The 18,061-nt window shown below is 44.1% G+C and overlaps 2 protein-coding genes across 2 annotated transcripts in view; both read left to right on the forward strand.

Moving 5' to 3' along the window:
• Positions 1 to 18,061, forward strand: part of LOC126981391 (uncharacterized) — a 164,685-nt gene that overhangs the window by 85,775 nt on the left and 60,849 nt on the right. The window lies entirely within an intron of this gene.
• LOC126981392 (serine/arginine repetitive matrix protein 1-like) overlaps positions 3,245 to 18,061 on the forward strand; it is a 189,959-nt gene continuing 175,142 nt past the window's right edge. Inside the window, exon 1 of the mRNA XM_050832410.1 lies at positions 3,245 to 4,580. The gene's annotated coding sequence lies outside the window, so the exon portion shown is untranslated. The remainder of the gene's footprint in view (positions 4,581 to 18,061) is intronic.

Here is an 18,061-nt window from a genome sequence, read left to right on the forward strand (position 1 = left end):
CTCTCTCTCTCTCTCTCTCTCTCTCTCTCAATCAGTATTCCCCCACACGCTTCGGCACATAAGACTCACTCTGATGCACCTCCTCCTCCTCCTCCTCCTCCTCCTCCCCTTCCCAATTCTCTCCTTTTTATGAGTTTGCTACTTAAAAATTCCTTACACCTGCTATTCTTCTTCTTCTTCTTCTTCTTCTTCTTCTTCTTCTTCTTCGTCTTCTTCTTTTTCTTCTCTTTTTCCTCATTTTCCTTCCTTCAAATCTTTTCCCCCAACTCCTCGACGCCTCCCTTCCTTCCCCTCATTTTCCCTCTTTCAAATGTCCGCACCTCCTCCTCCTCCTCCTCCTCCTCCTCTTACTCTCCCACCCTGGCATTCCCTTTCAGTCCCTTAAATATATTACTCGTATTTCCATTTTATTACTTATTTACTTTCCTGCGTCTTTACTAAAATCCCATCCTGTCTTTTATTTTGCTTTCCTCCTCTACTTCTTCTTTTTCTCTTCCTACACCTGTGCTTTCATTTCCTCTTTTTCCTCTTCAGTCCTGGTCTCTTTCATTTTTTCCTCCTCTTTTTCTCCTTTTTCCTCCTTTTTTCTGTACTTGTCTTTTCCTCTTCATTTCTTCTCTCTCATATTTTCCGTTCCTTTCCTCCTCTTCTTCTTTTTCTCTTCCTACATCTGTCCCTTCATTTCCTTTTTTCTCTTCATTCTTCATTTTTTTGTTTTCCTTTCCTCTTCTTTTCCTCCTTTTTCCTCCCTTTTTCTGTGCTTGACTTTCTTTTTAAATTTTCATTCCTTCTCTCTCTTAATTTCCTCTCCTCCTCTTCTTCTTCGTTTTCTTCCGTCATCTTTGCCTTCTTTTCATTTTTCCCTTGATTTCTTTCTCTCTCATTTTCCTTTTCTTCTTTTCTTCTTCGTTCTCTTCCTCCTTCATTGCTCTCCTTCCCATTTTCCCTTCATTTCTTCTATCTCATGTCTCCTTTCCTTTTTTAATCTCATTTTTCCTACTTCCTTCACTTCCTTCCTTCTTATTTTCTCTCCATTCCTCCTATCCCTTATTTTTCTTTCCTGTTCTCTTCTTTCTACCTTTCTCTCCTTTCTCTCTATTCCATCTTCCCCCATTCCTCTTTATTCCTCCTATTTCCCTATTCTTCTTTACTTACCTTCTCATCCTCATTGCTTTCCTCTCCTTTTTCCTCTCCATTCCCTCTTTTCCTTCCCTCCTCATCTCTCCCCTTCCTTTCCTCTACTTCCTCCTCTTTATTCCTCCTCGCCTCTTCTAAAAGCCCCAGCGGGAAGCTCACTAAGAGTTCATCATAGGATCTGACACTCTTCCTCGGCCTCTTAAAGGATCCAGGACCCTAAAGGAAGGATCCAGTGCTCTTGAAGGAATGGTCTCTCCACGAACGCGTCTCGGGGGCCGCTTGAGTCTTACCTGCTGTAATTTACCCGCGCCTGACTCACCTTCATTTATCTTCGCATTTTCTTACCTCTCCTTCTCCCCTTTCCCTCTCTCTCTTCCCTGTCTTATGTTCCCTTCTCTCTCTCTCTCTCTCTCTCTGTCTCTGTCTCTGTCTCTGTCTCTCTCTCTCTCTCTCTCTCTCTCTCTCTCTCTCTCTCTCTCTCTCTCTCTCTCTCTCTCTCTCTCTCTCTCTCTCTCTCTCTCTCTCTCTCTCTCTCTCTCTCTCTCTCTCTCTCTCTCTCTCTCTCTCTCTCTCTCTCTCTCTCTCTCTCTTTTTCCCTTCCCTTCCCTTCCCTGCCTCCGTCTGATGTCTGTGTGACCCATTCTGCTCTGGCAAAGGTTATAATTTCATCTCTCCACCTGGCTCTCTGTCCACACGCCATGACCTCTTTTCAATGTTTATGGGATGAAAACTAACAAAATTATCAGTAGTAGAAGTATCAACAATTATATCCAATTCTCTCCTTCTGATGTCTGAGTTTCCCAGTTTAGTGAGGGTTGAGTTAGTGGGGGTAAAGTTAATAGGGGTTGAGTTAGTGGGGGTTAAGTTAGTGGGGGTTGAGTTAGTGGGGGTTGAGTTAGTGGGGGTTGAGTTAGTGGGGGTTAAGTTAGTGTGTCTGTGTTCCTGCTCTGGCAAAGGTTATAATTTCATCTCTCCACCTGGTTCTCTGTCCACACGCCATGACCTCTTTTCAATGTTTATGGGATGAAAACTAACGAAATTATCAGTAGTAGAAGTATCAGCCATTATATCCGCTCCCCTCCGTCTGATGTCTGTTTTCCTCATCCTGCTCTGGCAAAAGATATAATTTCATCTCTCCGCGTGGTTCTCAGTCCCCCCTTCATGACCTCTTGGAAGCGTTGAAGAGAGACAGTCAAGTGAAGTAGGATTAACGACCAAAGAGGAGCATCAAAACACTTCTCCAGCCGTTTCAGAACACTCATTTAGGTTCAAAGCGCACTACACGACTCTTTCTTGTCTTCCAGCCTCTTCTTCTTAACGTTGAAAGGCGGAGATCTAAGGGAATTATTAGTAGCATTGAAGTATTAGTAATTATATCCACTTTTCTTTCTCTGCTGTCTGCGTAATATATTCCATCCACCTCCGGCAAAGGTTCTAATTTCATCCCTCTACTTGGTGTTCTCTCCACTTTTCATAACTTTTTTTAATGTTAGAGTGGAAAACTTATACGTCATTATCAGACATTATATATACTATCTACTTTTTTTTCCATCCACCTCCGGCAAAGGCTCTAATTTCATCCCTCCACCTGGTGCTCTCTCCACTTTTCATAACTTTTTTTTTTTTAATGATATACAGAGTGGAAAACTTATACGTCATTATCAGTACCAGTCATATATACTATCTACTTTTTTTTCCATCCTCCTCCGGCAAAGGCTCTAATTTCATCTCTCCACCTGGTTCTCTGTCGACCTTTTATGACCTCTTTTTCTTGTTAAACTGAGGACAACTTGCGTCATTATCAGTAGTAACAGTAGTCATTATATTCACATAGCTCTGTCTGGTGTTTGCGTCATCCATCCATGCCCCGGTAAAGGTTCTAATTTCATCTCTCAATCTGTTTTTCTCTCCCTCTCTCATAGCCTTTTTAATATTAAGGGGAGGAACGATATCATCAGAAGTAGCAGCAACAGTAGCAAGGTTCTAATTTTATCTCGCCTCCTGCCCCGTCCACGCTTCACGACCTCTTGCTGTTGCCGGCGTTAAAGTGAGATAGTCCAGGGAAGTAAGAATGAAAGACTAGTACACTGGCAGGTCTATTTTTTAAAGTCTCCTACACTCGTTTTGAAGAAGTACAGTGAGTTTTATTTTACATTTTTAACTTATTTCTTACCTAAATAGTCTGCCATGCATCATAACTCACCTCTTTTGGCATAACATGTTTTGTACTCGTTTTGAAGAAGTCCAGTGATTGATATTCTCTATTTTAGTTTTATTTTGCATTTTTATCTTATTTTATCTTATTTTTTTTACCTATATAGTCTGCCATGCATCCTAACCCACCTCTTTTGGCATCACATTTTACTCGTTTTGAAAAAGTCCAGTGAGGGATATTTTCTATTTCTATCTTATTCTAGTCTACATTCTGCTATCCTAACCCGCCGAATCTTAGCAAACAAGTTCTATGTCTTTATTCTGTCGTAATCTTTTCTTATCCTATTGTCGGTGTTCTTATGGAATCCAAACCCTTCTTGTAGCTATTTCAGTTCATATGTTGCATCGTCCTAATCCTACTTGCCGTATCATGTTCTTTTTGTTTTATTTTAACCGTTTTATAAGATTTGAGTGTGTGTGTGTGTGTGTGTGTGTGTGTGTGTGTGTGTGTGTGTGTGTGTGTGTGTGTGTGTGTGTGTGTGTGTGTGTGTGTGTGTGTTCGCTCGCGCCCAAGACAAATTACCCAACTACCTAACTAAACAAATTACGAGCTGGCAACATAAACTAAGACTACGTGTGTGTGTGTGTGTGTGTGTGTGTGTGTGTGTACCTACCACCTACACACCTGCAGAATCACCCACTCTCACCCACCCACCCACCAGCCTTTCCTCACTACATCCCACCTCGTCCCTGCGCGCCAAAACGCTCTCGACACCGGGACACAACGGGCGGCGGAGTAGACAGACAGATCACCACCACCTACAAGCGGACCCCGATACCCCGACCCCCAGCTCTGCATCGCACAGGCCCGGGCGGAACGCATTTTGAAGATTGCAGCGTTATTACTTAAGCGAGTGCGGTACTTAAGCTCAGGGGGGGGTGTTTGTATACCGGGGGAAGGGGGCGCAAGGGGTGAGGGAGGGGGTGACAAACGGGGTCGAATGAGGGGGCGGGGCTCGCAACGTCACTGACTGAACTCGGCAACTCGCTCCCGCGGCCGCTTAGTGTAGCTTCGGCGGTTGTAGTGTGAGGAGGGTCTACGTGTGCTCCTCCCCCGCGGGCGTGTGTGTGTATGTGACTACTGTAGTGTGTTCAAGCGATTAATCAGCGGTTAATAGTGTGTGCCAGCGGCGTTCCCAGCCCTCTAGCGGCCGGCCCGGGAATCTGTCTTGGTCTGACGTTCCTGCCTTACCGCGGAAAGTGATTTAAATGCCCGTTATCGTAAACAGGTAAGGATGGTGTGTGCAGGTGTGTGTGGGGTGATTAATTAAGGGTGTCAGGTGTTAGGGTGTCATTTGTCAGGTGTGTTTAGTGGGGTGGTTAGTGGTGTGTGTGTGTGTGTGTAGAGGGGGGCGGTGACTAATATATGGTGGACAGGTATTGTGTTATGGTACATGGTATGGTGGCAAAGTATTGTGAATTATGTGTTGTGTGTGTGGTGTGAATGTGTGTATGGGGGGTGTTGTGGGTGTAATTATAGTGTTTTGGGGTCAAGTTATGGTGTTATTGAGTATGGTGGGAAGGTATGGTGAGTGATGAGACAATGGTTAGGAAGTAAGGTGGGAGGTATAGTGTATGATGACAATGGTTGGTGGTTATGACAGTAAGGTATGGTGAGGTAATGGGGTAGGATGAATGAAGGGAAGGTATAGTGAATGATGAGGCAATGGTTAAGGTGTATGGTGACAAAGTATGGTGAATGGTGAGTAATGGTTCGTGGTTATGACAGTAAGGTATGGTGAGGTAATGGGGTAGGATGAATGAAGGGAAGGTATAGTGAGGTAATGGGGTAGGATGAATGAAGGAAAGGTATAGTGAATGATGAGGCAATGGTTAAGGTGTATGGTGAATGGTAACGGTTGGTGTGTACAGTGTGTAACTTGTCTGATTTATGGTGTATTATTAAGTGGAATATATAGTGTGTTTTAGGAGGAGAGGTAGGTAGGAGCTTATGAGATATGTGGTAGCAAGGTATGATGTATGGTGACGTGGGGGGCTGAATATTTAAATGACTGATGTTCTTTGATAATTGAGTATTTATGTGTGTGTGTGTGTGTGTGTGTGTGTGTGTGTGTGTGTGTGTGTGTGTGTGTGTGTGTGTGTATGAATGATGTATGTTAAGTTACACGAGAAAAATAACATTGATTTAATAAGTGGTAAGCTATATGAGGTCACTAAATCGGGATAACACTAATACTCTGCACAGTTTAAGGTTGTCATTTGAGTTTTCAGGTATATTATGTGTTAGGATGTATGGTATGAAAGGGGAGGGTTATGTGATGTGATTGATATGCTAATGTGATGTAACGGTCATGTTATGTGGTTGATATATTGGGGTTAATGTGGTAGATAATGGTTGTCAGCGGTTGGTGGGTCGTTATTTTGAATGGGTCGTTATGTATGAGGGGGGAACACTACACCAACCTCACTGTCTTGGTAGCAGTGTGAGGTTGATCTGGTGAATAGCTTAATGGTTGTCAACGGTTGGTTAGGTATGATGAGGGGGCAACTCTACAGACAACCTCACATCGTCTTGGTAGCAGTGAGATTAATCTGGTGAATAGCTTAATGGTTGTCAACGGTTGGCGGGTCGTTACGGTGAATGGGTGGTTATGTATGAGGGGGGAAAAACACTACACCAACCTCACAGCGTCTTGGTAACAGTGAGGTTGATCTGGTGCATAGCATAATGGTTGTCAACGGTAGGTGGGTCGTTACGGTGAATTGGTCGTTATGTATGAAGAGGTAACACTATAGACAACCTCACACATTATCCTAGCAGTGAGGTTGAGGGTGGCTGAGGTTATACAAGGTCGAGGGTGTAATAAAAAGCTTTAGGTAGCTGATGAGGTAGAGAAGGAGGAGTTTGAGGAGGAAGGAAGGGTGAATGGTCGTTAAAAAAGGGGGGTAGGGGGAGAGTACTATTATGGCTTAGAAGTGGCAAGGGGTGATAATGTGTTGAAGGAGGAGGAGAAGAAAGAAGAGGTGGAGGAGGAGGGTAAATGCAAAAGGGGGAGTTGGTACTAAATGGGGTCTAAAGGTTGTTAAGGATTAGGATAAGCTAGCAGGATTCAGAGTACTCTATATGGAGGAGAAAAAGGGAAGAGGAAGGTTTGAATGATGTTGAAGGAAATGCGAGTGCTGGATATACAAGGGGATTAAGATAAGTCAGCAGGATTCCGTACTTTATATGGAGGAGAAAAAGGAAGAGGAAGGTTTGAATGATGAAGATTGAGATGTGGATGCTGGATATGGAAAGGGATTTAGATAAGTTAAAGGATTCGGTAGTGTGTGAAGAGGAAGAAGTAGAAAAGGAAGAAGAGGAAAGGTATGAATGAAGAAGATTGACATGTGAATGCTGGATATGGAAGGGGATTAAAAGTAAGTTAGCAGGATTCGGTAGTGTGTGAAGAGGAAGAAGTAGAAAAGGAAAGGTATGAATGAAGATTGTTGAGTGATTAATTATGGAAGGTTGGAGGATTTCCGTATGAACCACGTGTGAGACAATATTAAGAGACTGGATGGTGGTAATGTACTACTGGGGGCGTGTGTAAGGGTTCGGTAATCTCAAATGAGCGGGAAGACAGGCTCCAAATGATGACTCACAATAAGGTTGTATATAAATATGTAGGCTCCAAATGATGACACTCACAATAAGGTTGTATATAAATATATATTTGGTTTCATTTTCAAAGGTTAGCGGAGTACTAAAATGAATTACAGACAGGCTGTATGCCTCTAATCTAACTAGCTACCGGCACAAGGGAGATTTGGGGAATACACAATGCTTAGCTCTGGTTGCTGGAGGAGGAGAGGCAGGAGCTGGCGTGAACGTCGGACTCGGCAGGGGACGTCCACGATGAGAATGGGCGGTCCTGGTGATGGACAGACGGGCGCCGGTTGGTGTGGAGAGGCGGGCGCTCGTCGTGACGTAGGGAGCAGCTTGGGGCAGTGTTTTGGGGGCCCGACCTCTTCCCGCTTCTTGTTGGTTTGTGGCAGTTTTCGGGGGATTCTCTGTGGTTTCTCGCTGCCGCTCCTTGCTGCAGCAGTGCTTGTCTCCTCACGTCTCCCAAGCTTGTGGTGCTCTTCCTCACTGTTCCGTGGGTCTCCTTGCCCTCGCCTTCTCACCTCTGCTCCTCGCTAAGCTCCTCCCCCTTCTTCACGTGACCCTCTCGGCATTACAATCAAACCCTACCTACCTTACTAACTAGTTATTGGTTTCTTGGGGGGTTCGAGGCTTTGAGATGAGGGATTTCAGTAACTCTCGTTCATACATTCGCTCATTCGCTCGCCGTGTTATCTTCTCATAACCTTTTACGCACTTACATTCCTTAGCCACCCATTCACTCCCTCACTCATTCACTCTTTCACTCATTCACGCTCCCACTCGCTCACACTTACTCACTCTGTCACTCACTGACTTACTCACATTCTCTCGTTCATTCACGCACTCGCTTACACTTACTCACTCTGTTACTCACTGACTTGCATACCCTCTCGCTCACTCACATTTGGACCGTTACAGATATATTAATGTTGAAAGGAAACGCATTGAAGGAAAAGGAGAAAGGGGATGGCTGGATGTAGAAAGGGGATGTGGATGCTGGTAAGGAAGGGAAAAAGATGATAAATTGATGTGGTTTAAGGAAGAGAAGGAGAAGGAAGATGAGGAAAGGGGTGGGTTGATGTAGAAAGGTGTTGTGAATATTAATAAGGAAGGAGAGGAAGATAAATTGATGTAGAGGGGAGAAGTAATGTAGAAGGATGAGGAGAAATAAAGAATAGGAGAAGGGAAAGAAGAAAATGATGGATGGATGTAGAAGGGTTGTGAATGCTGCCAAAAACTGAGAAATAGGAAATATTGATGAGGTTGAGGGAGGAGGAGAAGGAAGAAGAGATTGGAGTTTGAGGGAGGAGGAGAAGGAAGAAGAGATTGAAGTTTGAGGGAGGAGGAGAAGGAAGAAGAGATTGGAGTTTGAGGGAGGAGGAGAAGGAAGAAGAGATTGGAGTTTGAGGGAGGAGGAGAAGGAAGAAGAGATTGAAGTTTTTAGGTTAAGAGGCGTGGTGTGAAGAGTGGATGAGAGGGGAAGTAGAAGAGGAGAAAGAAGAGAAGGGAATAGGCGTTGGAAAGGGAAATAACTACTGAAATGCTCTTTTGGGATAGCTAGATTAAGGAAGAGAGGGAGTAGGAAGAGATAGAGGAGGAAGAGGAGGAGGAGGAAATGGGGGATTGATATAGGCATGTAAGTGTTGGAAAGGAAGGGAAGGGCCGTAACTACCGAATTGCTCTATGAGTCTATTGGGATTACTGGAGAACGAGAGAGAAGGGAGGGCAGGAGGAGGAGGAGGAGGAGAGGGGGGGACTACGGAGGGAGGAGTCGCTTACTGTTGTGTCGAGGTACGGATATTGTTTTCTTATATTTATTGTTTTTTTGTTTGTTTTTTTCTTTTTCTCTGGTAGTGGATGTTACAGAGTGGTGCTCGGTGGGTAGTGACGGTGTGGTGGGTGACTCGATGCTGGTGTGTGTGTGTGTGTGAGAGAGAGAGAGAGAGAGAGAGAGAGAGAGACCATATTCCCAAAATTCTGCTACCATAACCTAATCTTCTTTTGATGTCAGCAAGGAAAAAAAAAAAATCATAATTACCGAATGAAAAAGAAGAAAAAAAAAAATCTTTGCCTCTTCCGGTTTTTTTTTTTTTTTTTTTTTTACATCGATGATATTTTTCTTCTATTAGCATTCTATTAACTGTTCTATCAACTATTCTATTATCTATTCTAACATCAATTATATTTTTCCCTTTTAATGTTAGTAAATAAATATCTTTCAAAAACACCCAAATAGTTTGAGATTTTTGTATATAATTTTTTCTTTTTTCATATTTTCCCCTTATGATGTTCCCTTTCAAAAAACAACCCAGATAGTTTATGATTTTTGTATATTTTTTCTTTTTTTCATATTTTTTTCCCTTTTTAATCTATGAATATGTGCGGCTTTTCAAAATGGCTACGCGGGAATTAATATTTTTTATATGTGCTACGGGAAATGTGAGGGAAATTCATGGCTATGTAAATATATGCAATATGTGTACGTGTGTGTGTGTGTGTGTGTGTGTGTGTGATAAAAATACATAGATATCATTCACGGCCCGGTTATATAGTCTCTCTCTCTCTCTCTCTCTCTCTCTCTCTCTCTCTCTCTCTCTCTCTCTCTCTCATTTACCCCATATTCCCTTTCTCTATGTTTGTCTCTTTATTTTACGTATTCTCTCTCTCTCTCTCTCTCTCTCTCTCTCTCTCTCTCTCTCTCTCGTTTACCCCATATTCCTTTTCTCTTTACGTTTGTCTCTTTATTTTACTTATTATCTCTCTCTCTCTCTCTCTCTCTCTCTCTCTCTCTCTCTCTCTCTCTCTCTCTCTCTCTCGTTTACCCCATATTCCTTTTCTCTACGTTTGTCTCTTTATTTTACTTATTATCTCTCTCTCTCTCTCTCTCTCTCTCTCTCTCTCTCTCTCTCTCTCTCTCTCTCTCTCTCCCTTCATTTCCCTTCCCCAAATACTTCATTAAAATCAGTCACTCTGCATATTCATTCATTTATTAATTATTCACATTTTTATGGCATCTATATTCACGCCTGTCCCTTTATTAGCTCAAAGTTCCCACGAGACGGAGATAAGCACCGAGGCATTGATCCGTTCACCTGTATACACTCTTGCTACGTTCCTACCTGGGGTCTTAATACAGGTAGAATGAGTCTTGTGAAGGGCTATTGTTTTGGTCTTGCGGGAGAGCTATTTTTTTCCTTTTAACTTTTTTTTATTTCCGGGAGATTTTTTCATATTTCTCTATTTTGGTTTTCCTTTTCTCTTTCCCTTTCTTTGTCCCTTTTCTTATACCTTTCTGTATCCTTTTTTCCTTTCCCCTTTCCTTCATTTTATCTCGTTTTTTCTCTTCTTTTCTCTTTTCCTTCCCTTTTTCTTTCCTCCTTTCTTTTTTCCTTTCTCTTTCCCTTTTTCCTTTTCTTTTCCTTCCTATCTTTTTTTTTTTCCTTTACCGGACGTCATTAGGCTTATATGTTCTTCGTACCTTTTTTTCCTTATATAATCATGATAAGTTTTTTGCTCTCTCTCTCTCTCTCTCTCTCTCTCTCTCTCTCTCTCTCTCTCTCTCTCTCTCTCTCTCTCTCTCTCTCTCTCTCATAATGTTCTCTGCTGATTACTGTTGTTCTAATCGAGTTTTCTTTCTTTGCCCATTAAAAACCAGGGTCTCTTTTGTGCGTGTTGTTACCTTGAAGCTGTTGTAATCTTCTTCTCTCGACGTTGTGTTTATAATTAATGACTGCGCAAGACTTGGTGCTAAAAGTGCTTCTTAATTCTGTATTGCGCAAAATTTGGTGGTTACTGATTGTGCTTTTTCCCTCTTCTTATTTATTTTATTGTTTTTTTTTTCAGTGTTACGTTGCCATTTCGCATTATTTTATCGTTGTTGCTGTGTGTGTGTGTGTGTGTGTGTGTGTGTGTGTGTGTTTCAATTTTTCGTTGCGTGGAAAATTCGCAGTGTTAAATTTCCTTGCAATTCTTATTTTCATCACTTTTATTAATGGATATGAATGCACTTTTCCGTCTAATGATTTCTTATTGCTATTGCTGTATTCTTCTTAAACTTGCTGTGATAGTGGATTCCCTTTAATTTCTGCTACATATTCTTTTTCTTCCTGCCCACAGCTGTTTATACGCATTAATCTTCATAATTCGTTCTATGGTACTCATATATTAATTTTCCTTCTAATTGTTCCTAATGACTTGCTGTTTTATCTTATATTTGCAATGGCTGTTGATTTGCTTTAATTTCTACTGTAAATACTTTTTTTTCCTGCCTACAGCTGTCTATACGTGTTAATCTCTATAATTTCTATGTCCCAAGGGATTAGCGGCTCAGACATGCGTTCGGTCCTAATTAATCTGTATTTAGCTGTCACGAAGCATTATTTCAGTGCCTTTTCTTACGTACTATAAATAAAAAAAACAGCCAGGGACCACACAACACACGTAAAGCAGTGAAGTCAGTCCTCTCTCTCTCTCTCTCTCTCTCTCTCTCTCTCTCTCTCTCTCTCTCTCTCACACACACATAGGATCAAAAATTCCGATGCGTTCCTCATCTTTCTCTTCCTCTTCTTCCTTCTCTTTCCTCCTCCTGCTTCTCTCATCTAAGTAAACAAACGTGTGGACTTTGCTATTACACACACACACACACACACACACACACGTCACACACGAGCCTTTATAACGGAGCACTTCTCACATGGGAGTGGCCGTAACGTAACGCCTATGTCACGTAGAAGTCAGACAGTTGAAAACACGATCAACTATAACTATAAGGCTCGGTGGTGTTTTTTTTTTTTCGGTGTTTTTTTTAAGGTTACCGGTTATTTTTTGGAGGTGGAGTATGTTACGGGCTTGTTTTGTTTTATATTTACTGTTTTGTTTTTGTTTTCTCTTTGCTTTATCTCCTCTAAAACACACACACACACACACACACACACACAGACACACACGCACCATATCCGAGCTTGAATCAATCACGTACAAACGGCAAACATAAAGAGCGCGCTGAAAAACACACACACACACACACACACACACACACACACACACACACACACACACACACACACACAATAACAAACCAATAAAAGGAAAAAAACAAAAGTAACAAACAGACTCAAACTAACCTTCACACTATATAATAACGGAACACACACACACACACACACACACACACACACGCACGCACGCACGCACGCACACACACACGTCACACTCCATATAACGTGTAACAGTCGCGTCACACACACACACACACACACACACACCGTCCAGCGTAACAAAACGGGTGTCGCGCCGCTGCCATCGCGCCCAAATATTCTGTTAGCTAATAATTTTCTCATCCAATTTGTGTGTGCCTGCAATCGTGTCCCATTGGTCGCCTCCATTTTGCTGTGTATTTGTATGCATGTATGGATATGTGAGTGTATGTCTGTCTGTCTGTCTGTATGTATGTGTATAAATGTATGAATGCCAGACTATGTTTTCTGTATGTATGTCTATGTATCTATGTATGTTTTATGAATGTGTTGTTTTATATTTGTTTATGTGTGTTTTTGTTTTCTGAGTGTATGTTTTTAAGAATATGTGTGTGTGCCAAAAGGTATGTGTGTGTATGTTTGAATGTATGTATGTATGTGTGGATGTATGAATGTGTGTGTATGTGTGTGTGTACTACGTATTCACACACAAACACAGACACACACACCTTTTGGCGCAACTAGTAGAGCGCTGCGCTGCCATGCTTCACTGTCTGACAGGGCGGCGGTTCGAGCCCGCTCAGGCCGGATTCTTTCAGTTGACCAGGAGAGGTTACTGTCCCCACTTGAACAAGGGGGATGGGGTGTGTGGTGTGTGAGGTCCTGGCAGTACCCAGAGATCGACTAAATGAGACAATGTTCTGTCGGGCGGGTACCTGCTGGCGATTAGGAGTCCAACTCGCGATCAGGCCGTGGTGAATTACACACACACACACACACACACACACACACACACACAAACTCCCTCCCCCCCACACACAAACACCCCCCCCCCCCACACAAACACCCTTCCTCCACCCCCAAAACCAGTACCGCTAAAATATTCACAAGAAACGAATTGGTCTCTTTTTAATTCGTCCCTTTGATCACGCGGCGACCAACACTGGAGACTGCTGTGAAAGGCCGCATTCGTGACGTCACTTGTCAATAGAATCCATGATGAATTAGTGAAAGGAATGCAGGCGTAGACGCGTAGTAGTAGTAGTGGTGGTAGTAGTAGGAGGAGGAGGAGGACGAGGACGAAGATGAAGAGGAAGAAAGTGAGGAGGATACGAACAGAAAGAATATGGAAATAGTAGTTTAAGGAGGAGAAGGAGGAGGAAGAGAGGATGAAAAGGACGAGGAGGAGGAGGAGGACAGAAAGAACAAGGACACAGAAGAAACGGAAGGGAAGGAGAAGTGGAAGGAAGGGTAGAGAACTAAATCGAATACCAGGAGTAGTAGTAGTAGAAGTAGTAGAAGTAATAGTAGTAGTAGTAGTAGTAGTAGTAGTTGCTGTTGTTGTTATTGTACCTCCCAAAAAGAAAACATGAATTAATGAGAACCGAGCCACATTAATCCAGAATCCGTAACACACACACACACACACACACACACACACACACACACACACACACAAGCCGTCCACCAATAATTGCATACTAATGAAAACGGAGTGTGTGTTTATTTTTTTGTGTGTTTTCGTTTTAAACTGAAGCGATGAGACTGAAATGTTTCTTTTATCGCTGTTTTTCGCTATAAGTTCGCCGGTTTACTGTTTCCCGTTTTTTGGTGTTTTTTTTCATGTCCAAACACGACATTTCCGGTCAGACTGCGAGGTAACATTCGATATTAGCGCGGAATTATACGCGAAAATGCCTGCAATGTGTGTGTGTGTGTGTGTGTGTGTGTGTTGCCATCTGTGAAAGCAAACACCTACATCCCATTCACACACACACACACACACACACACACACACACACACACACACAGCTGAACACCATTAAAAAAAAAAAAATCACTGGAGCTGATCATTACCAAACACGCCCAAACACACACACACACACACACACACACACACACACACACACACACACACACACACGGCCTTTGAATCTTCTCGTTTAGTAAATTTAAACTACAAATCAAACACGAGAGAGAGAGAGAGAGAGAGAGAGAGAGAGAGAGAGAGAGAGAGAGATTATGGCTGACTTTACCGTGTGTGTGTGTGTGTGTGTTGTTAATTAGTGCAGGTAGCATAGGCTGAGGTGGTAATGGTGGCTGAAGTAGCGGTAAATGTGGAGGAGGTGGTGGTGGTGGTGGTGATGGTGGTGATGGTGATGATAGTGATGGTGGTGGTGGTGATGATGCTTGTATTTTGTAGTGAAGAGGAGTTATCAGAATATAGGTTTTATAATAACTTTTAATTTTAGTAGTAGTAGTAGTAGTAGTAGTAGTAGTAGTAGTAGTAGGAGTGGGTGCGAGACGCTTACAATCATGTGGTAACGTTTTCTTCCAATAACGTATTTGAGGCCCCGAGATGTAACGCCACCAAAACCTTGATAGAGGAGAAAACCTACCTCATTAGAGCGTACAACAACTCCACGCAAATCGCCCCCTACGCTTTAAAGATTCTGGCCATACTACCGCACCTCATATGCCAACGGACTCACAAAAAGTCGAAACAATCTGAGGACGTGAAGGCGGTACAAAGAAGAATGGAGCTGTGGAGGAAAGGGGACGTCCGGAAGCTACTTGACGAGGCTAAAACACTGCAGGAGAGACTAGGCAGACGTAACAGTCGCAAGAAGGACAGTAACGACAGGGCTAGAAACTTTGCTGACAAGATGAGACAAGGCAAAGTGGCCATGGCAACTAGATCACTGTCAATAGAAGATGAGGCAGCGGGAGTCCTTCCCATGACGGAAGAGACACGCCAGATCCTCAAGGACAAGCATCCAGATGCTAGACCTGCACACCCAGAAATGAAGTTCCTTGGAGACTACACCCCACCGCATCGAGTTGTCTTCGACCATATTAGCGGTGACGTGATCTGGAAGCACGCCCTTCACACGCAGGGAGCGGCTGGACCATCAGGCTTGGATGCCAAGGGGTGGAAACACCTCCTCAGTAAGAACATCTTTGGGAATCCAGCTGTGGATCTTCGCGACGCAATAGCCGCCCTAGCAAGAAAATTGGCGTCAGAGAATTGCCAACACCTCGAGCCTTTGATGGCCTGCCGGCTCATCCCGCTGGATAAAAAACCAGGCTGTCGCCCCATCGGGATAGGGGAGGTGCTCAGGAGGATCATAGGCAAGGCTGTCATGGAGGTGGTGAAGGACGACGTGAGGAAGGCGGTGGGAAACCTCCAAGTGTGTGCGGGTCAGCAGGCTGGGTGTGAAGCGGCCATTCACGCCGTCAGGAGAATGTTCGAAGACCCAGAATGCGAGGCGGTGCTGATGGTGGACGCTGCAAATGCGTTCAACAACATCAATAGGGAAACAGCACTGCACAACATCAAAATCAAGTGCCCTATATTCGCCCAATATATTGAAAATACATACAAGGAACCTGCCAGACTGTTCATCAGCAGTCATAATGACCAACGACTTGGAGACCCGGTGGCCATACAATCCTCAGAGGGCACCACCCAGGGGGACCCAGTGGCCATGGCAATGTTTGCCCTGGGAATGATGAAGCTGCAGGACATCATCCGCCATGAAAACACCAACGTCAAACAGGTGGCGTATGCGGATGACCTCACCGGGGTAGGAAAGTCTGCAGACCTCAGGAAATGGTGGGACCTCGTCAGTGAACATGGCCCTAAAATAGGGTACCATCCCAACGCCACGAAGTCTGTGGTGATTGTAAAACCAGAGGCATACGATCGGGCCAAAACAGCATTCCAGGGCAGTAACGTGAAACTGTCAGTGACTGGAGAAAGACACCTTGGGGCAGCCATTGGAACAGCTGAATACAAAACCGAATATGTGAAAACGGCTGTAAAGCGCTGGGAGTCCGAACTGCAGAGACTGAGCGAGATCGCCAAAACAGAACCGCAGGCAGCCTACGCAGCATTTACGTACGGAGTCAAGCATAAATGGAACTACCTCATGAGGACAGTTCCTGATGTTGCTCCGCTACTAGAACCTCTGGAAGATGCTATCAGAAACACCTTCATACCGGCGATAGCAAATGGGAGATGTCCCAGTGACCAGGAGAGAAGATTGCTGGAGTTGCCGCCAAGAATGGGTGGGCTCGGCATCACCAACCCGCAAAATCTGGCTGAGTCTGAATTCGGGAACTCAATCCGAATCACAGCCTCCTTGACCGGATATATTACCAATCAAAATGAAAGGGGAGAAGACAACCCTCAAGATATTAGGTCACTAAGGAATGAAATCTCCAAAAACAGAGAAGGAAAACAGAGAGACACTCTGAGTGACCTAATGAGAGAACTCCCAGAAGACACAAGGAGGAGGACAGATATTGCACAGGAAGTGGGCGCTTCAAACTGGCTAACCACACTACCTATCAGGGCAAAAGGCTTCAACTTAAACAAAAAAGAATTTACTGATGCCCTTGCCCTCAGGTATGGCTGGCCAGTGGATGGGCTCCCAAACATGTGTAACTGTGGCTCACCCTTCAACCAAAATCATGCCATGACATGCAAGAGAGGAGGTTTCGTCTGCATGAGACATGATGAAGTAAGAGACGTAACAGCTCAGATGCTGAAAGAAGTCTGCCACGACGTGACTGTGGAACCCATGCTGCTCCCTCTGCAAGGCGAACACCTCGCCAGACGCACCGCTAATGTTTCGAACGAAGCACGAGTGGATGTTAGCGCCAGAGGGTTTTGGACTCGTGGACAAAGGGCATATTTTGATATAAGGATCTTTGATCCCATGGCCCATTGCCACAGAGACCTGACCCTTGATGCAGCCCACAGAAGAAACGAACAAGAGAAGAACAGAGCATATGAAGAAAGAATACAGAATGTGGACCAGGGCTCCTTCACCCCGGTAGTATTCACGACGGCAGGAGGGATGGGACCAAGGGCGCAGAGCTTCTACGCAAGACTCGCCGAAACACTGGCGGATAAGAAACAACAGCCAAGAAGCAGTGTGGTCGCCTGGATGAGATGCAGGCTGTCCTTCTCCCTCCTGCGGTCAGCCTTGGTCTGCCTGAGAGGAACCAGGTCACCTGCACCCAAAACCACCCGCATTGCTGACCTGGACTTTGAGGCGACGGTGGTTGATAGTCGTATCAACCACAAGCTCTGTTAGCTTAAAAATAAAATGTTAAGTAAAGTTTGTAATATTAAATAAAGATGGTTGTCGGCCACAGTCATTGGCGGGGTGGGGCCAATGAATTGCTTTGTGAAAGGATATGAGAAAATATACCGCTCACAACGCAACTCTAATAGATGGAGGCCAGTATAAAGTAGTAGTAAAAAAAAAAAAAAAAAAGTAGTAGTAGTAGTAGTGGTAGTAGTAGTAGTAGGAGGAGGAGGAGGAGGAGGAGGAGGAGGGGAAAGAGGAGGAGAGTAAAACTTAACAACAAGGTTTTTATTAACGGTAATCTTCTCGTATTTGTCATCCACACTCCCTTCCCCTCCCCCTTCCCTTCCCTTACCCACCCTTCCCTTCCCTCCCTCTCCCCCCTTACCCACTCTTCCCCTCCCTTCCCTCTCTTTCCTTTATCCTCTTACCCACTTGCCTCCCTTCCTCCCCTTCCCATATCTCTACTCCCCTCTGCCTCCCATCTCCCTCCCTACACTTTTACTCCCCTCTTTATCCCTCATCCTCATGCCCTCCTCCTCTCCCCACTCTCATCTTTCCTTCATCTTTCCCTCCATTCCTTCTCCCTTGTATTTCTCCCCAACTCTACTTTTCTTCTTTATTCTCCATCTCTTACTCTCCCTTCCCCTCATAACTCTCCCTCAGTATTCTCTCCCCTTACTCTCCCGTCTCTATCATTCTTCCCGCCCATAACTTTAATCTCCCTTAACCTCTCCTCCCCTTTCCTCCCCTCAAATTCTTTCGTTTCCTTATCCCTCCTCTTAACTCCTATCCTTCTCAACTCCTCC

Source organism: Eriocheir sinensis, chromosome 48 (genome assembly GCF_024679095.1).
Source record: "Eriocheir sinensis breed Jianghai 21 chromosome 48, ASM2467909v1, whole genome shotgun sequence".
In the NCBI taxonomy this organism is placed as follows: domain Eukaryota; kingdom Metazoa; phylum Arthropoda; class Malacostraca; order Decapoda; family Varunidae; genus Eriocheir; species Eriocheir sinensis.